The following is a 21,335-nucleotide window of genomic DNA, read 5'->3' as shown; positions in this document are numbered from 1 at the left end:
TATTTCCATAGCTCTAGCACATTTTTTTTTTCTATTTTTGTCTTAAGCATTCCTTTTTCCTAAAAGCATTAGTTTGCTGCTGAAGCAGAAAATATGAAAAGAGGCAATATTGAGTATTCCCATTTGAAAGAAGGCGTCTCATTCAGGTCAGAGAAGAGCTGCAGCAGCGTCTTGTCTCTTCTCTGAGCAATGGATATTGCAACTACTAATCAGCTTGAGTATCAACGTGTTTTTTTTGTTGTTGTTGTTGTTGTTGTTGTTGTTGTTGTTTTTCTCAGAGAAGTCTATTAAGCTGTTTTTAATGTTATCAAAAATTCATTTTCTGTATGGGGAGGCTTTAACTGTTTCAGGTCTTGCATATTTTTACATGGCTCTCTTTCGAGAGGTGGTATTTATATAATGACAATATTTTCTCATTCGTTAGTCAATTCTGGAAACCATTAGAGAGGCTCAGGAGGTGTTTTTCTTGTAGTGAGGGAAATATTTTTTTGATTTCACACAAAAAGCTGTTGGAATAAGATGTAATATAGAAACACCCAGAGAGAGCAAAAAGTGAGTAAGAAGAGAGAAGCTGGGGTTTTGCATTCCCCTTCACACGGTAAAGAATAAACCAAGGGAGCACAGGAGAGAATAATGATCAGGGAATATCTCAGTGGTAACCACCTTAAGATAAATGAATGCATCTTACTGAACAGTGGATTTTGGATTCGTGCTGTATTGATATCTGGAAGTAGTAAAACTATACTATGATTGGGGAAGGGGTTAACCTTGGTCAACAAACAAAGTGAATTGACTAGCTGCCAAGGCCATGTACTTCACCAAGGGATCTAACCCTACAAAGAGTGGCTGTCATGGGATTATGATTTTTACACTGTCTTCAATTTGTTGTATTGACTTTTTTTTTTTTTAAATTATTTTCCTTCGCAGAACACGTGAATAAATCTACCTAGAGAGAAAACTGAACATCCAGACTGGTCTTCTGCAGCAGCTGCCAAAGGTCAGCAGATACTTTTCAAACTGTAAGGAGAAAAAGAAATCTAATGTGTTCCTCAAAATATCAGACTACTTGGATCAAAGTAGTTACTTTGAGTAATGTTTTATATCTCTTTCTACTGAAGTTGATGAAAGATTTCTCACTGATGGGATTCTTAAGTGCAGCTTTTCAAAACGTTCAGGTATCTGATGCTCATAACATTGGAAGTATGTTAAGCATTCGGATGAATCTCCATGTGTTTGTGAATGAACAAGTTGTTGGAAATGAACAGCTTTAGGTGCAGTGGTTATTTATACCCAAAGACTGCATATGAGAAAGAGCATAGCTGAGAGAGTTTGTCTGAGGTCTTCCACCTGGAGATTTATCTCTGGGAAAAATGCCACACTCCTCAGTCATAGGCATGCCAGTGCTCAGGCTTGGCAGTGTGCTTTAAGAAGCTGTCTGAATTGTTCTATCTCACTGCTTGTTCAGTGTCCTTCAGCCACTGCAGTAACTGACATCTGAATCTTTTATTTATAACTGTAATTCAGTATCTATGGTGTTCCAGCAGCCCTGTAAAGCTCCTTTTTTACCAAGTTACAATTAATACAGAGTAAGAGTGGTGTAGGTTACTGCTAGCCTGCAAGCAAACTTTAGTCCTTGATATAGATTTTAAAAGGTTTTTCTAATTAGTTTTTTGAATGGTGTTCTGTTTAAAAGTGGATCTTAAGGTAGGCTTAACAGATCTAACTTGCACTGGGAAGGAAGGTGGAACCTAACTTTCAAGATTTTTGCTTGGGTGGTCAGATTCATGACTTATTTATCTTTCTGATCCTGTGAAGGCTGTAATTAAACGTGTCAGCATTTCTGAATGATTAAATGATAAACAAAATATTAGTATTAACAAAATAAGTATTAAGATAAATATTTTTTTATTACTTTGAGATTTTTGGATCCAGTATCTATATTTATATATATATATATATATGTATATATATATATATATATATATTATATATAAAAATATAGCTTTAAGTAGATTTTGTGGTGGTGTTTTTTCTTCACCTCCCTCTCCTATGCATAGAGCAGACAATAGTCTTTGTGCACATTAGAAAAGGCTTTTTATTCAGGACAAAGTTAATCTTGCTGTAGTTAAAAGTGGATTACCAGACACGGAGCCCTCCCCATTGCTGGCTGGGAGTCAGTGTTTGTCTGGCAAAACTCTCTCCATTTTTTTCCCTCCTCTTTCTACTGATCTCTTGGGGTCCTTTCCTAGCTGTGAGCAGCGGCGTGCCAATTTCAATTAACATTTCCTTTAAAACAAATGTTATCATCTGCTTAGTGCTTGTGACTTTCTATTTCTAACAAGAATAACAGCAGAGTGAAGGACTATGGCTTCTTTTTTTCTTCTAGTGTGATGTCACTTCACCTTGGTGAACATCATTAACTATTAACCCATCTGTAGCATTTCTCCCACTTCCTTCTGACTTAAAGGTCAAACCAAGGCCTGAAGACTGAATTCTCTGTCTGAAGCAAGGGTATTTCCTTTTCCATAACAAATTGAGAGCCAAAGCCCATTGCCATTAGGATGATGGACTGCTTTTCCATTATGACTAACAGGCCAAAGTTTGCTCTCCAGTTTTTTGAGACCTGCAAACCAGTGAACAGTATGGCAGTGATGCTGATTACATCTGTGTGATTAAATTATCTTGTGAGATTTCTGATTTTTATCAGAGAAGAAGACAGCAAGACAGTTCAGAGAAGAAGACAGCAAGACAGTTTTGTCAAGTTATCCTAAAGTGCAAATTTCTCTGCCACTGAAAAATTATTTTTAAAATCATTTTGGATTACTAGAAAAATACAGTTAACTGAAACATACCTCATTTCGCTCTTTTAGCCCCTTAAAAATGAAGAGATGTATGCTTAAATCTGAGTACTTTTGAATTTTTTTTTTTTTTTACTTTTAATGTTTTCCCCTCCTCTTACATTTGTTATTATAAGAAATTCATATCAAATATGGTCAACTCCCTGTTTTATTCTTCTTTTCCCACCCTTCTCTCCAAAGCTCTCCAATTTCACCTGAAATCGTTCCTCTCTTCTACTCCTGGCTCTTTTGTGAATATTTAGTCACATATCAAATACTGACTGACTTAAACAATTGTGACAGTCCAAGTAAGTGTGCATGCCCAAATGTTAAAGCCTGGAAAAAACAACCTAGACAAATAAACAGACCTTGGTCCATCACAAGTGCATACCAGGCTTTCTCCTGATTCTTTTTTGTCCAGTTCTTTTTTTCCAATTCTTTTTGTCCTTAGTCGAAAGTAAAATGAAGTCTTAAGAACTTTTAGGAAAATGGCAGGGGGAGGGGAAGAGGTTTTAGTTGTACCTTGTGGGCAATTTAATCACTTGTGGTTTTTGTCCATTCATACTTTTCTGTACTGAATTATGGTAATAAAGCTATCTGATACTGTAGCTCACATCCAGGCATATCCAAACTGCCGCATTATTAATGCTGAACCAGGTGTTTAAATTTACTACTGGGATTATTTCAGAAATAGAAATGGTGACTCTGCCAAACAGGAACCTGGGATCTGGTGCACGAGATACCAGAGTTGCACCCGGCCTTGGAACCTCTTCTTAACAGATGCGGTTTCCTGATGCTTTGGACAAGTTTGCCAAAGCACCAGCAATAAACAGATTAGAGAACATTTTCTGAAAATAAGACAAGTTAGCTTAGAATTGAGCCCATCTGAATTCACACCTGCCAGCATTCGAGGAGTGTGTTCTTTGTTGGCTGCTGAGAGCCATATAGGTCTCAGAAGCTTTGGAAGAAGTAACCTAAAAAACATGTTTACTGCAGCTATGGAAGTGTTTGTAAGAAAGCTCTACTCTTCAGTTAAATCTTTAGACACTTTTGAGGGTCTCACTCTATTTAATAAATCTTGACGTTTTGCCTAATATTCTTCACTTTTTTAAAAAAAAATTAGCATCTATCTCCATTGATGTATTCATAATTCTTTTATTCTAAATTCCTTTTAAGCTGCTCAAGGAAAGTTTTGTTTTATGTCACACTGGGAACAAGAATTATAGAGCAGTGAAGAGTGAAGGCTGTTATCTTATTCACATGACAAAGGCATATATTATTTATATTATAATACCAAACTGCAGGAATTGATAGATGAGACCTATACAGTCGACTCGCAAGCAATATAAAACATCTTTTAAAAATAAACTACTTTTTGAGTGGTTAATTCAAAGTCGGATGGATTACTGCAAGATACTCTATGTGATTATTTTTACTGTTGGGACTCAAACTACCTACATATATTTTCTCACTGAGACAGGAAAAGTCTTATTGAGTTTATTTTTCCTTCTGTTTGGATGATTTAAAATCTGAAAAAGAGACTGTTAGATCAATAATTTAGTGCAGTCAGATGAAAAGTGTCTTCACTTGTTGATTCAGTGGTAGGATATTATGGAATTTTGCACACTGAATGGCTGCATTTAGATTGTATAATCCATATTCAAAATAACTTCTAGTGGAGGGGAAATTGGCCATTGTGGATGAAATTAACATTTATGTCTGCTGCTTTTATGCTATATAGAAAGATTGGGTCAGCATGAAGAAATATTGCAGAATTATTCCTCATACAGATGAGTCGGTGAACTCTGCTTGTTGACATTATAGACACAATATTGGCAGTTTTTCTTTCAAGTAATTTATTTTCAACCACAGTAAAGAACATAAAAACAGTGTAAAATTATGTCTGTCACAGAGGAATTTGAGAACAATTTGCTATATTAGGCTTAGTCCCCTGAAATATTCTCAGTGGATGACCTTATTAATGATTTAGATGGAGATTAGAAAACATCAGTGGTTTCACTGCAGTGATATAGCAGTGAGGGTGTAAGTAATTTACTGTCTCTTGTGACCCTGAGAAGCAGCTAAACATCTTGCCTCATTCACAAATGATTTTTGACACCTTTGCTAGTAAGACTGTTTGTACCTTGGTAGGACTTCTGAAGCTGGGTGCTTGGGTGCTGCAGTTTTTCTTCATTGCTTGCTCTGATAAGATTCAGACAACTTATGCTTATCTTTTTCAGAGACCAGCTAGTGATCTCTATCTTTGCTCCATTCCAGATTATTCTTTTTCTCTTTGCAGTTACAAAATGGAGGAATAATAAACGAGTAATGTTTGTGCTTTCTGAAAACTACTGTTTCTCCTTTAATTATCAGAATACAGTACCTTTCTGATTCTCATTTTAAAGCTGTACTGCTTTGAAACTTTGTGTTCCCAAAGGAAGAGCTGTTGCCTTTAAAATTTAACTGCTGAATTTGATTTATTTATAAAAGGACAGTTGCACTGTCACTATCTGCCACTTGTCAGGGCCCCATGTTTGTGCATTTTTAGTAATCTGGCTTTATTACTAAAGGACAAAAGTGGTAAGAACAGTTCTGACTGAAAATTCTGTAAATCCTGTGTTTGAATAAATGATAGGAATTAACGTGTGGTCTAATACAAACAATAAATGTGCAAGATTCGTTATGCCATAATGACTGAAGAGATGACAAGGGTGTTGTTGAAGCTGTTGTTGAGCTACTCGGCACTTGCTTTCAACATACTGTGTGTTAACTTTGATTACAGCTGTTAAATTATTTTCCTCCTCCTCCCTTTAATCTCCTTTCTCTTAACTGGAGAAAATTTTTCTGAATACTTACAAAACTTCTGTCATGCCCCAAAGATGTAACTTGTAAAAAATCATAGCATATACTCTATTTTCTCAGCATTGAACTCAGAGATGAACATGACTGAAAAATCAATAATGTGCTTGGCCTGCGGCCTTGTCATTTATTGATTTACATGTCGTTTATCTCTATACAAAATGCAATTATTGCTTAAATACAATACAGTATTTTGCTAATAGGATACAAATGTCACCACTGAATAAAAAGGTCACACTTGCATGTAAATGATTGTAACCCAGTCTCAAGCTTGTTGCTGCTGTTATTTGAAGAAGTTGTTAAGGCACTGGAGACCCAGGTTTGTTTTTGTAGATATCAGTGGGTGCTCACCTTTTATTTGTGTCATCAGTGTTCCAATCTTTTGGCCTTGTATTTGTGTTTTGTGCTTGTGAAATGGTATGCATTGTATAAATGCAGATCACGGGTAGAGGATTTGCAAGATGTGATGCAGGAGCAGTGATGGTGCAAGCGTTCCATTATTGGTGCATGTCTGGGAGAATTTGTTGTGGCTTCCTCAAGACCTGTCCTGAATTCCCTGTGATCTGAGCAGTACTGACAAAACCCTTATCCTTGGGAGCTCCTGAGAGATAGAGAGTTTTCAGTGTTTGCACATTTCTTCTTTTTCTGTCATTGCTATGACTGCGATGGGTAGTCAGTGAGCATTTGCTCCTTGACTGATGAATCTAAGCAGAAGAGTCAAGTGTGCATGGACAAAAGAAGAAAAAAATAAAAATAAAAAAGGAGAAGATAGAATGACTTGGAATATGTATTCTTACCTGTGTAAGTGGAAAGTAGGCCCTTAAACAATTCTTCCAAATACACTTGGAAATCTATAGCAAATATGATTGTAGAAGAGATGCTGTCCTTCTAGCTTGCTTTGAATTTTTCATGGTGGTTGTTCTGTTGGAACACTGTCAAACTTTTAATAATTTATTGCACTAACTAACTTAGATAAGAAATCTCTCTGAAGTAGCACTGCAGTTTAAAATCTAGCAGATGAAAGCAAATGAAGTTAACGAAGTTGTTTTACAGTACTGTGCATCTACAGGTACAGCTAATTTCATATCATTCATATTGAGATCAAGTTTATGGCTGACAACCTTTGGTAAAGTTGAAAACAGTACGATCAGCACGTGAAGATATGCTATTTTTAACTGGCAACAGATATGTATGCTTTTTTTTTTTTTCCTTCTCTGTTTTTGGTTGCCATTGGAGGCATTTGGCTTGCATGGAGAAAAATGAGTTGATGTGCTAGAAGAGGGTCTGTTTTGTAGAACAATGACAGCAGCAATTCAAGGGATGAATCTCAGGTGGGTTTTTTTGGTTGTTTGTTTTTTTTTGTGTGTGTGTGTGTGTTGTTGTTGTTGTTGTTGTTTTTCTTCTTGTTAACAAACAATTAATTTGTTATGTTAAAAGCCTCATCTCATTTGTAACTCTTTGTAAAGATGGTTTGTTAAAGAGCACTTCCTGGACTACTCTATAGGTACTGTGATGTTGCTTAATTACTAAAACCTGAAAATGGTGACCAGATCTTAGCATGTGCTCATCAGAAGGCTAGAAAAGGTTACACAGGAAAGCGTGGCAAGAAAGGTTTTCCAGTAATTTGTAGTGGTGATTTACACCATTTTGGACAGCATCAACGCTGTCCAATGCTAGAGTAAAATTCTGTAGCCTCTTTCAGGCAACAAATCCACAGCATAAAGTTCAGCATACATTATTCCTTTACTACTTTTTCAATGCAGAATTTTGCTTCAGTTCAAATAATGGAATTACCTTAGGATATGAGTGCAGTAGAACAGAAAAGAATCAAACCAAGACACTTTATTTGACTAAAGCCAAACACAGACATTTTGCTGTCTCTTGGAGTGCTGTACAAGTTTTTGAGCAATACTTTAGTCATTGATTTAAAAAATACTAACCCACTGCTTTGTACAGATTTAATATACATGAGATATATATCAAGGAAAAAAAAAACTGTATTAGACAAGTACAACTCTCCAATTTCTCAACACTTAGCATAAATAATTGCTGCACTATGAAGATTTAAATGGGGATTGCCACTTCTATAATTAATTCTTTTTTGTTTCATCTTCCTTACTAATTGAAAATGGGCTTTCAATGCAGAATGCTTTGAAATTGTGTGAAGAGATAGAATTGGAAATGAACTTAATTAACTACAAACTGTCCAAATCAATCAGTGTTTTACAGTGCTTTTGTAATATACAGAGTTCATAATTTACTTGGGATTTGCCATAATACGTATGCCATAATTGCAAAGTAATCATGCTAAGAGAGTACAAAATTCAGTGTTGTGTTCTTGTGCTCTAATGGGATGAAATGTCTATACTTTCACACACCAAACTGGACTAGGGGCAAAAGGCTGTTTTTTTCCATTAACCAAACAGAGGACTTCTATAAATTAGGGCATTTCTCCAAGTCTGGCAGGGCTTTAATATGTTAATAGCTAGAGAGAAAAAATTCTTTGAATTCAATGTCCAGGCAATCTGGCATTTCAAATTGTAGTGTTTTTGCTACACCATCCATGATATTTGCAGCATGGAAACCATAAGCTTATAAGAAGATCAGGCAAAATAAATTCCCAAGCAAAGCTTTTCAAAATTTCTGTAGGTTTCCAGTGAGTTTTCATAGAGAAAAACAACAAAATCAAAGCTGTTAAACGGCCTGGCATATTATTTATTTCACTTGGTTGGGATTCTAGAAGCCCTCCAAAGTTGTGTGCCTGATCCACAAATCTCAGAGCTTTGATGCTTCGAAAGTTGTTATTCCAGATTCTCGAATGGAATAGAAAGTTTTCCAGTGTTCTAAAAAATAGAATAGTTTTCTATAGTTTTCTTCAAACCCTTCTGCAACACAGGTTATGATAACAGCCTTGTTCTCAATCACTCATAAATAAACATAATATTTCTCACTGAGTAATACTTGAATAAAAATGTAGAGAGTGACTCTTGCGGTCCTTTGAAGCTCTGCTTTCCTCTGTGAACAGACCAGATTCTTCCTTGACCCTTTTTGAGTTGCTGGCTTCGCCCATGAATGTTTTAGTTGCAGTGTCATGAGGAACTAACTTGTTTTTGCCACTTCTCTTGTTTCCTTTTACTTTTGTTTCTAGCAATGTTATATCCTTTCTTTTCAGTGGCAGTGTTTGGGCATCAATAAGTAGTCTCTGGTAAGAATTGTAACTGAATCTTTGGTGAAAAGGAAGTTAAAATAATAAATGTTAGCTGAAGAAACTTGAGAAATATGAGAACATTATGTGACTTGTCCTAACAAATACGGGATTTGCTGACAAAATCTGTCCCTCCTAAATACTGCAGGGGCCTTTGCTAAAGACTTATCCTCTGGAGAAGTCCTTTTAGCCATGACACAGCTGTTGATGATAATTGCCAGTTGCAGGACACGAGGCTAACAGGAATCCTATTCATTGCTGAGTTCTGGCCTTCGTCTCAGAAGACCTCAGAGATAATTTATTTCAACAACAGACTGTTTCCAGTTTATGTGTGACTTACTCTTTTATTCCTGTCACCAGCACAATAACTGCTCAGATTTGATTGGTAGGAAGACCTTTTTTTGCCTGTCTCAGAGAGTAAATGCTGAGAATATACCAGTAAACTGTAGCTGCACAATATGGCAGACAACACATGGTTGTCCATGTTGAACTGTAACCTCGGAGAGTTTTGAATCTGTAATCTTTTTTAAAATTGCAGTGCGATTTAGAGGAGAACATTTTAACATCTGAGGTAATGAATAGCAGAAGGTGTGTAAACACACAGGTGAAATCAGTGACACAGTATTTCAGAGCATTTAGCAACTGATGTACATATTTGTGTAAATACATTGACAATCCTCCAGCAGCCACATTAAGGCACCTATGCTTTATAGTTGGGAAAAAAGAGGGGGAAAAATAGCTAATGACTGGTTAAATCCCTCTGTACTTATCAGAGATCAATCACATCCTGGGAAAAAGGTGTTGTAACTTCAAATAAATTGGAGAGCTGTAGGGAAATTTCTTTTTTATCTTGTTTGTTTGTTTTGTTTTGTTTGTTTGTTTCCAGGATGCAGTTTTGGGGATGAGGTCTTTTTGTACCTCCTTTCAGGATCTGTAATTTTTCAGGGAGTCACAGTAAAGATGTCCTTTGCATCCAGTGTTCTAGAAAACTTCTTGCTTATTCCATGGAAGGATACACACTGTCCCTGGCATCTCACGAGTAGGCATGTCTCATTCTCTCTTTTCTTTTTTCCTTTCTGATAAAATACATTCTCTAATAATGTGTGTCAGGAAGATTTTGAAGCTCGAGGACTGGTGAGTATCACCCATTTAAAAGAAGGGGCATAAAGCTGGGCGCGAACAGAACTCCAGTTAGTGTCTTTTTGTGCCAGTGACAGCTCTTTGCAGTACTTGTGTTGCTCTAGGCACCGTAACCCGGCCTTGAAAATGCCCAGTTGAACAAGCTGGCTTCCAGTGATATAATAATGAGCTCTTCTCATTCTCCAGCCAAAGTCATTATGCTTGGGGTATTCCCTCCAGATGTTCACCGAGATGTGCTTCATGCTTCTTCTGCCAGCTAACCGTATGTCAGGAGCATATCCTTCGCCTGGCCCAGCAGGGATTTACTGGCAGGATGGAGTCTGAGAGAACTGGACTGGCTGGCTGGAGCAGTTATGCAAGGAAAATGAGAAGCTAAATATCCAATAAATGTGATATAAAATGCTGTCCAGAGATTGGAGGTCAGAAGAGCCAGCAGGCACAGACGGGGTTGTGGGACTGCCAAAGACAACTGACTGCGTTCAAGGTGTGTAATTCATACTTATGTACTAATCGCTTTGCAAGCTGTCTGGACTGAGAGGCCAGTGGCAGCTGAATGGACACATACCTGGGTCTGAGCCCAGCCTACGAGCTCAGAAAAGTTTCCTGGGAAGCAAGAACCAGCCACTTTCTGGATGGATGGTAAGGTGGCACTTGCTGTGATACGAGCAACAGACTGCTCGGTTATTAGAGACTGCCAGCTGTCCTCACTTTGAGTGTAGTGCTGCTGCCATCGCAAATAAACCAGGCCCTGCCCCTGACAGCAATAAGCCTGAAAACCTGAATATTTGGCATATTTAGAGTCATAAAGAACTAGGTCCCTATTCGCTACAGCATCGAGCAGAGTACTTAACTTGGACAGGTGAATGTTGCCACTGACAGTGCAGCTATTGAGCAGACATTTTGATGAACACACACCAAAGCACTGTTGTGCATGGAGAAGTTGCTATTGATTTAAGTAAGCTTACAACCATAAAGGATTTTTCATCACTTACTAAGAAACAAAGAGCAGTAGTTATAGATGCATTTCATCAGAAGAAGGTTATCGCTGGAAATCCTTTCGTCTAATGTATGAAAACAGACAAGACTGCCTAAGCAGAACAAAACAAAAAGGCAGCTAATGCCCATGAAGCTTCCAGACAGTGCTTTTTAGTCCTTAGAGCTTTAGAAACAGATGAAGGGCAATTCAATTGCTCTTAATGATACTCCACTGAATACATGCTTTATTTCAAAAAGCCAACTGCTCTAAATGCCATTGACAAATGCAATCATAATGTACAAGTGTCAGTGTCACTGTATAACTACACAGCATTTCATATATTTTGAAGCTTGTAAACATCAAATAGTTCATTTTTATTTACAAAAAACAAACAAACAAAAAAAAACCCCACAAACAAAAAAAAACCCACCAAACCAAAAACCAAAGAAATCAAAGCAGATGGAGCTCAGCAATGATTTGTAGTATAATTCTTAAATTTATTTTTAATTACAGATTTGTTAGTGCAATATAATTTCAAAGAGCTATAGTAGCTGGACTTTCTAATGGGTAAAGCTACACGGAAGTATGATACTTTGTGTTCAGAATAGATTGAAGTCTTGTATATTTTGCACTAAGCAGATGCCCTGAGGGGAGTTTTCACTTAAAAGAAATCTCTAGGATACAGCAATGTAGTTGTGAATGGTTTTGAATATGTTACTGTGTTGTATTCAGACATGGGGAAAAGCATGTGTATAGGTTTAAATATGAAGTTAATCTAAGTAATCTGCAGTCCATTCTAGATGAATCCATGTAATTTCAGAAACAAAATGAGAATTGTAGGTAGTATCCTCAGTAGCTGAGGTTTTAGGAAGAACATTCTGGGGATCAGCACAGATGTGGGTGCTGCGGAGGCTGTAAACATTGCAACTCTTAGCACTCCTGCTGCATCATAACCACAAAAGAAGCTACTTCTCCACTGTTTGCGTTAGTGGAATTGTTCCGTGATAAAACAGGTTTCACTGGGACTTGTTACCTTTCTGACTTTTCACATCAGAATGTTAGGACATGCCAAAGCTCATTTCTTTGCATCTTAGTAGCACGCAGGAGACTTTGGAGTGGGCATCTCACAAATGCAAGATGTACATTAAAAGTATATTTCAAGTAAATGTACATTTATGCTCTGCAGATCTCATAATAACATCCATAGAGTGTGTGTGCACTGTGAGCTTTTATGAAAGTAGTTGCAAACATTTAGATATTATTTAAAACAACAAAGATCAAAGCAAAGCCAGCAAGGATTACATTGATTGGAATAAACTTTTGGCTGCGACTATGGTAAGTATATAAGAAACAATGGGGCATAAGTAAGTGCTCTAAATCTCTCATAATCATTCACTCTAAATCTCAGACGTAAGTTGATATGCCCTATAGAAAGGCTAAGCCTGTGTGCAGCCTCTGTGAAGAACAGTCACCACGATAAACAGAAAGTGTTCAGGTAGTGTAAAAGATGTGGCAGATGAGGAAACAAGGCAGATGAAAAAAAACCAACAAAAAAAAAAGTAAGCAAGAGACAATTGTATCGTGTGATTCCCTACATCTCAACTAGAAGATTTTAAAGGATTTTAAAAGGGCTAAGGAGCAGATCAGCATCACAACCTGCAGACAAGAAAAGTATGGCAATGGTAAACAATGATTTAGTATGTTTCTTAAAATGCCAATGAAGTGTGTGACAACAGCCTCATCCAGAAGTGTGACTGATGGTACTGAAGAAGTACAATGCATTCAGTGATATGAAACAGAGCTGTGCTAGTCAGTACAGGGCAGTACTCTTTCTTATTATTGTAATTATGAGGTTCAGATATGTTTCTTGATCAGATTAAGGGTCCTATCAGTGTAAGTTATCTGGCCAAAAATCAGTATAAGAAGTTATTGGAAATGAATTGTGGAAATTAGAAAGGAACACTGTTTCTCTGAAGGATGTGCCAAAACTCCTGTAGCCTGCAGCAAAGCTAGGATTTCAGCTACAAGGTAAAGACAGGTGAAGCCGATGCACATCTCCAAATGTGTTGTGTTTACTGAATGCTCAGGGTAACATTTCAAAACCAGTGCTGTGCTGGCCTTGAGAAGCTGTAATGATTGTAAGGAGTCACTAGCTGGATGTTAGTGACTGTGCCCTTAGGCAGCTATGTTCAAACAAACAAAAAACTGCAGCACTGTGCAAAATTATATTGCTGACATGACAGCATCTGAGAATACAGACTACTAAAAGAAATGGCTACATGATTAGGAATTATTTCCCTCTGATCTGGGGGTCTGTTTTGTGGCTCAGGAATATGTGAAGGTAGAACTTGACCTTATGTAACGTGGAAGCCAAGAATTCAGTTAAGTAAATACTTGTGAAATGGATGAGTCATAGTTTTTCATGAGTCCGTGGCTGTACAGCAGTTTTATTGGCGACTTACTTGGAGGAATGTTAGGAGGTCAGCAGTCTCTCAGTACTGTGAGACTGAGGTGTGGTGTTTTCCTTCCAATGGCAGCACTGAGCAACCTGGCGGCAGGCAGCGAGGAATCAGGCTTTCTATTTGTGCTGTGTTCTTACCTGGAAATTGGTACTGACTCAGAACAGCAAAACTGAATTTTTTGCCAGGAGTGTACGTCAACATTGTAAGCCCAAAGAGTAATTCATTTTCTATGGTTCCTTCTGTATGGCATCCATAGTACTCAGAGAAGTACAGCTTCCTGTCAGCATGCAGCCATTAGCTGACAATGCAGTTGCCTGCTACAGCACTGTCATTTTTTTTTACATCTCATCCTTCAACAAATGAAAAGCACCAAGGAATGCCCCACTCCATTGTTTTGTGATAATGTATGTGTGAAAAGCAGCTTATTCTAAGACGAGGATAAGCCTGTCTCTCAAATTTACAATAAAGATTTGCTTTTGAAATCTTCAGATAGGAAAATACAGCTAGCAGCCATTCCATCTGTTTATTTGAATAAGCAAATCTTATGGTTGAGAAGTTCTGTAGTTGTTCTGGAAAAAGCTATAAACAGTGTATTGTTTAGTTTTGAAAGACATTCAGCTAATGTTAGATTAACATGGCTTTGGTTAAAAAAAAAAATTATGTTTTTTAGCATATTCAAACATTAATAATAGTTTTATTTTAAGAGTTCCCAGATTTTTAAATACCTCAGATGAATTGGAAGAGCATGTTCCACAGATTTAGATGCTACAACATGTGCAAGTTTATTTCACCACTCACCTTAACCTGTTGTAAAGCGTTAATCTGGAGGAATAAATCCATATGTCTCCCCTGGTACAGTTCAGTGTACAGCATGCTAGAATTATTCTGTTGTGGGTAAAAAGAGTACCAAGGTTTTTGCATATTTTCAGATTAATTTTCCATGTCAATTTAGTCTATAAATACAAGCAAAGGTTTGAAAAGCTTTTGTTACCCCTAATGGATCATTCTTGTTATTCTCAAAGGGACATACTTCTTTTAAAACAACAAGCTTTAGGATTTACTAATCAGCTCCATCTAAAATCCTTTCCTTCTAGTCAGGACAAAGCATGATCAGTGTGTTGAGCCATGGAAAATTTAAATGAATTTTGTATTTGCGATAGAATATAAGAAAAAGAAGTCTAAGCACGAAGTTGTCATTTGTATTTCACGGTGGGCTTATTGATCTCAGCAGCTCTTAACGCAGAATCTTTACTGAGATGAAAACACTGAGAAATTATATTTCTCTAGAAAGTCAAAGCAAACAGTCTGTTATGTAAACGTAGGTAATCTGTAGATTTTTCTAGTGTATGCGGTAACATTGTTTTGTCAGCCTACAGGGGAACTCACATGGCTCAGAAGGGGAAGTATGCCTATAGAGCATCAGGACAGTGTCAGTTCTATTGCTTTTGAGTAGAAGCAAGAGATAATGTTATCTTAATCAGTTAGAAAACCTAGGAAGGAATTTGTGTTCCTCTTCAATTGTCTACAGAAGCTGAATATCAGTGCATTTATGAATAAAGAATCAATATTTATGGTAAAAGCCTCAGGAATGATCACACTGAGCTCTTTGATTAAAATAATAAAACATTATTGTGCACAATTGGAAGTTCAGAGCTTTGACAAAGAGTGTGCATCTCAGGCGTTGCTACTTAAAAGCCCCATCAGCACAGAGAGTAAGGATGCTGTTGATTCACCGACCCTGGCGGTGTTCAAGGAATGTTTGGATTTTGTGTTGAGGGACATGGTTTAGTGAGTACTACTGGGGAGGGATGGATGGTTGGACTGGATGATCTTGAAGGTCTTTTCAACCTTGGTGATTCTGTGATTCTTAGTGTGGATGAAATGTGTATGTACACATGACTGTGACACATCTATAAAATGTAGTGGGTTTGACAGCACTAATTTTATAAATAGTATGTTTTTGTCATTTATTTGAGAATCCAACATTATTGTGCACACAATTGTGGATGTGAAAGTGTAGAAGACTTCTGAGTTCTCTGGAAGTAAATTTCAGTAATATTTACTTTAAACCAGTATATCCTACGCATATAACAGAACAGTTAAACTGCTGTTTCAGATTCTGAAGCGTGCTATTTCCATCTCTCTCTAATCTCATATTCTCCTTTAAATTATAAATTGCTCAAGTGGTATGGACTAAGCCAAGGGAACTTTTGGAACGTATTTAATATGGCTTTATTAGCTTTACTGCAGGCTCAGGATATGATTTGGTGTGTTGGAAACGTATCTGTATTCAATGATGTCTCCCTCAGGATTCATTCCCTTTTAATGAACAGTGAGAGATGATAGCGGTGTGTGTGATGTATGTTTTAGCATAGTTGATGGGTTTCTGCAGTTAAAAAGTACATGTCATTGTTATTTACTCTGTGTTATTTATACTGCAAGGCTTCTCTGAGGCCCTAGCCCCATTGCACTAAGCAATGTAAAAATATGGATATCATCTATATTTTTTAGCTGGTTTTCCTGAGAATAAGAGACAAAGACAGGCCTTGAGAACAGTGAGTCATACTGCTACTTTCTCCTCAAGTACAGTCAGTGTTCTGGGATAAGGCATTGCCTGGTAAATAGCTGATGATGGTCTGTTTAACCATTTCAGCTGTTCTTGGCACATGTAGAATTATAATGTTGGGCTTCTTGCTGTCTGTATTCATGATGCTATTTTACTGTTTGTCACAGAAAAGAAAAGTAAGAAGTGAATTCAAAATTCAGTACATCCACTAAATCACACCTCAGAAAGAGCCTACATAATGAAGGGACAGTGTCTAAAACAGAGGGGATCAGAACTCTGCACTATTTATTTTGTTTAGTAATAAGTTTAGATTTGAATGACGTTTTTGGAAGCTTGGCCCACTTAACGTAACATTCATGAGCAATGTGCTTTTTCTGTGTAGAAAGTATTTCTCATTTTAACAAATTCTAAGTCAAGCGTGTTTGTTTAAGCATGCATTTAAGTTTCTCCAGCAACAGTTTTTTATCCTGGAAATTATTAGGAAGGGCTTTTCATAACAGGTAGTTACTGACTGCGTATTTAGTTTTATAAAATCTCTGAATTTCCCTTTGGCTATGCTGGTGAGAGACACTGAAGGCAAAGAACTGTTGAAGCATCTTTACTTTGTTCCAGTGGTAAGCATCTTCTTTAAGAACACAATAGAATTAAGTGAACAGATACCTCAGAAAAATATGAATCAATCACTGCAGTGATTAGTTTTAAAAAGATCTGAGGTGGACTTGCATTTTGAGCACTAGGCAGAATAATTCTGTCTATTTAAGTAAAATACATACGTTTGATGACAGGTTATTTTAGGTTCTTGTAAGTAGTGATCCAAATCCATCAGCTGCTATGGCTCAGTATTCCTGAATACTGATTATCTTCAGGAGCTGTAATAAATAAATCCCACGTAAGACAGGGTTTCGTTAAAGCATTTTCTTATGTTTTCAGTTTTGTGATTTTCTTTCAATTGATTGTTTGTGAAGCAAAGTTTAGCTTGAAGTGAATTATTTCCAAGTCGTATTACCGAAGTAATACTTCAGTCATATTGAATGTTGAAGGAGAACGTATTTATAGTGCCTAGTTTTACTGCCTTGCAACAGTTGGAATCCACTAAGATAATCAGCTACGATAAAATTATGTTATTGAAGAGCCTGAGTCAGTGACTTATAAATTTTATGTAAAAAGCTTAACAACCATTATCTATTTCTTCTGAGTGGATGAAGATAGGACTTGGCTATCCAAAAGCTCATACAAACTGAGTCATTTCACATGTTTTCAAAGCAAAACTTGATTAACCAGCCAGAAAAAGGGGGAAGTGCTGTTAGCTACATCCACTCACAGTTCAGTGGAGGTCTGCCGTGCCGTAGAAATGCTAAAAGAGCTGCTAAATTACTGTGGTCTGTTGAGGACTTTTAATAGGGCCTCCTATCATGATGAGACATTGTAAAATTCCTTTTAAATAGGTCGTCTTTTATATTTTCTGTGCTTCATATTTAATGGTTTACTACTGACTTTTGTCAGATTATCCTGATATATTCTTAATAATCATCTTAATAACTAATTAAATGTTATCTGAATTGTAATCTTTGCCTACTCTGCTGTAAAAAAAAAAAAAAAAATTCTTCTAACTTGAGCAAATGTTATTTTTGTAGTTCTACACATAATAAAATGGGATCTCTGAAATTCTGAAGGAATTATGTGAGGTGTAGTTTAATACTCTAAATTATAATACTGTTAGAAGTTGGGTTTCTGCTGAACCTTATGACATTGGCTGCCCTTCAGGATATGATGATCCTTTAGGGATATAGTGAGATAAAATTACTGATTCAATGGAAATGGAGGAACTCCTTCTGGTGCATGGCTGAGGCAAAAAAAATCTAACCAAACAAACAACAACAACAACAACAACAGAGACAAAAGAAAACACCCCCAAAATTAATCAGAGCGACTAAGACTGCATATATAAATATATACATATGGATATCTATTCACACACACACACGCGCACAAACACGCACACACAGATAAAGTGATAGAAATGTACTTCAAGATGGTATTGACTACAGTTATTTAGTCTGCATCCACTTGATTATATTCTCAGCCTTTTGGTCTGTGTATATTAAAATTTACCTGTGCTGCACACAACCATGAGAGATTAATAGTCTCTTGATGATTTGCTTGTCCCACTGACCATTTTGGAGATGTCTCTTTTACTGCAAAGAATTAATTCTGGTAATCATAACCTTCCGGTTGGCATGTCAAAGATACAATCCGACCTGGTAGTTATGTTATTGCACTACCAGTACAACCTACTCATTGTCCTACAAAAGCAAAGCCATCGTTTTGATTATCAATACCATTATTTTTTCTTCAGTTAAGAGATTGATTCCTTTAACATTACAGAGTGGAAAAAATAAACTTCTTGCAGATCAATAACACAACACTTTTCTTCCCTCAGACAATCCTGATAAATGCAGCTTTAGATTGCTTATCTTACTGACTCTACAGCTGAGAGGGGAAAAAAACAATTTTTTTTCTTCTTGTATCTTTCAAATTTACACTGCCTACTTGCCGTTAAACTGCCTTAAAATTCTTCAGTAATCATCATTTTGGTCATTAAAGTCGTGCTGCTATAATTTTTGTATGTTATGTTGACGTTACATTCCAGTAGTTTAAAAAGCAGCTTCAGAACACCCTGGGTTCACAGGTCAAATTAATTTAAAAGTTAGATGGAACGCTGAATGCTATTAATGGAAAATTGATCCTGAGAGATAAACCTCATTACCTAGAAATGCATAACTGGAGTATTACCTCAACACAGGTCTCTCAGTGTCCTCTACCGTCCAAAGGGATTTTGATGTATGTTTTCCTTAGAAGGACATTAGAAGACACTGCAGTGTTTGTGGTTCCAAACTGTTAAAGATTTTTTTCAGTGTTTGAATGAGAAAAAGGAAATCCATCCTTTTATTATTAGTAGTAGTAAGTATGAGCTCATTGAATAAATTCTTGAGTATAAACATACCAAACAGTATGGAGCCCTGCCGCTCCCTAGTATAGCGGAGTCCTACTAGAAAGGACATCAGTGTGGCATTGAATAGGCTGTCTTGCTCTGAAATCTCAAAATAACTGCATAGTTCTAAGTCCCATGAGCAAGTTGCTTTTCTACTGCGCTTCTCTGTCAGCATTTCTGCTGTGTGTAATTCTGTGTGTGTATCTTAACCTCATCCTACATGCAATTGAAAAGTCCTTTTGTGTTTGGCCTGTCACTCAGAAGATGTGTCATTGAATGCTATTACCTCTACAGGTGTCCAATCATAGCCAGTGTCTGACTGGAGTTGCTTTGTCTGAAATACTCAGGCTAACAAAGGAGGAACCATTACAGCCTATTACATGTGAAAGGAACTTTTGCTGGACTCAGTAAGTGGCCCAATTTGTCCAAGAACTCCACCAAAGTATCCTAAGTGGATTCTTAGGGCTGCCCGGTAGACTCTGGATGGCTCCCCTGCTATGTCTCCTTTGTTTAATCCTCTTATTGGAAATTTCTCCTCAAGTATTCATTTCAGTTTGGTTATTAGCATCATTTCGGTCTCACCTCTGTTGCAATCCGTTATCCCTGATTTACTGGGAAAAGTGAAGCATCAACATACTGAAGATGGGTCTGTGAGGGATTATTTCATTTTATATTTATACTGAACTTTTTAAAGGGAACATTTTATACTTGGGAATTAAACTTACTGATGCTGGTAAAAATAATAGCACCTCTAGTGGTATTCTGTATGGCTAGTGTATGTACTGATAATTCCCTGATGTAAACTGATGTACAGGAATCGGTGTAACTTTCATCTCTCTGACACAAAAATCAGGCTGATAAAATTCGAAAGTAGAAAATGGGAACTACATCGAGGTGTTCACCAAAGGTTCAGTCTCTGCAAACAAGATGCCGTAGGCACTCATGAAAAATGTAGCCTCTCTGACTCTCTTTGCCCAGTAGGGTCATGTCCAGATCCTTTCACCTTTAAATCACATTGCTTCTTGCTTCACTGTTACATCTTGCCCTCGTTCCTAGTTTGTTGCTGCCTTACAGGCTTCTGTTGTTCTAGAGACAAGAGAGGAACGTTTATTAAGAGAGATTTATTTGGAAAGGTCAGACTGTACATTACCTCAGTATTAGGTTCAGTCTGCAGAATAATGATTTCATTTAGAACACAGGTTTTGCAGACATCGCTTATTTTAAAATATGGCTTTGAGGAATCAAACCTGTCAAAATCTGTTAAATGAGTGAATCTCCATTCTGCTGAGTGCTTCTGAAGCACTACAAGCTTTAGTAGCTTGATTTACACTAAATTTTCATTTTAAACAGTGGAAAACACTACATACTGTTAAGTTCAAGAAACAAACAAACAAAAATAATTTTCCAAATAATTTGGAACAGAAAGTTTAAAACACAGGTTGCTTCACCTCTCCAGTTTTATGAAGAGAGAGAAAGGTTTGTAAACATGTAAGAGACAAAAACAGGAAGAAAATTCTCTTCTCTTTTAGTAATGCTTTTTAGTGCAGTCACACGTGGATAATTTCAGCAGGTCAGTCTATGAATCAGTATCTGCTTTGTGTTACAGCTCTTTAGTACCACCCCATAAACTCACATATAGGTTTTTTGTTTTTGTTTTTGTTTTTTTGTTTTGTTTTGTTTTCTTTTGTTTTCTTTTTCAATACTTCCACAATCTGACAAAAAGAGAGTTGTTGTAAAAGTCCAGATAATGAAGTCCAAGATTTAAATCTTGGCTTCATTCACAAAGACTTCATTCTACATATTACAGGGCTTTATACCAGCAGGATTTAGTAAAGCACATACTGTATTTTTAACAACGAGGCACAGAGGGTCTGTAGCCATGCAGTATCATCTGCAAATTCATGTATGTATGCCAGGCACAGGATGAACACAGATTGAAAAGAAATTCTGCAGACATCTTGTATGTGACAGGATACAGTAGATTTAGTTGTACAGAAATGCACGAAACAGTTGTCTACAGCTTCATAAAACCACAGTGCCATATACTTTAAGACTTTTCTGAGCATTAGTGTGGTTTAGAAAGGTGTTTGGAAATGTGTAATGGAATAATTTGTGGATGTTTATGGGACCTCTTCCCAGTGTGAGAGCAGTAGGGGAAAAAGTGCTTGTTTAAAAAGTAACGAGATGAGGAAAGATGCTGAGGTCATGGGCTAACCTAAGGCAGGCAGACAGTGGCTTCCTTAATACCCAGCAAGAGCCAAACAGCATAGACACAGGGTAAGAAGGGCTTTGAACGTG

General features: G+C 37.0%; 1 long non-coding RNA gene across 2 annotated transcripts in view; it reads left to right on the top strand.

Moving 5' to 3' along the window:
* Positions 1-20,041, top strand: part of LOC125700417 (uncharacterized) — a 47,814-nt gene extending 27,773 nt beyond the window's left edge. For both annotated transcript variants that reach the window (XR_007379924.1, XR_007379923.1), the window contains 4 exons: positions 928-997; positions 6,933-7,027; positions 10,261-10,525; positions 19,332-20,041. This is a non-coding gene — a long non-coding RNA (uncharacterized LOC125700417). The remainder of the gene's footprint in view (positions 1-927; positions 998-6,932; positions 7,028-10,260; positions 10,526-19,331) is intronic.
* The last annotated feature ends 1,294 nt before the right edge of the window (positions 20,042-21,335 follow it).

The sequence above is a fragment of the Lagopus muta genome, chromosome 14 (genome assembly GCF_023343835.1).
Source record: "Lagopus muta isolate bLagMut1 chromosome 14, bLagMut1 primary, whole genome shotgun sequence".
NCBI classification, from domain to species: domain Eukaryota; kingdom Metazoa; phylum Chordata; class Aves; order Galliformes; family Phasianidae; genus Lagopus; species Lagopus muta.
Note: the sequence above shows the minus strand (reverse complement) of the source record. Positions and strands in the feature narration are given on the sequence as shown.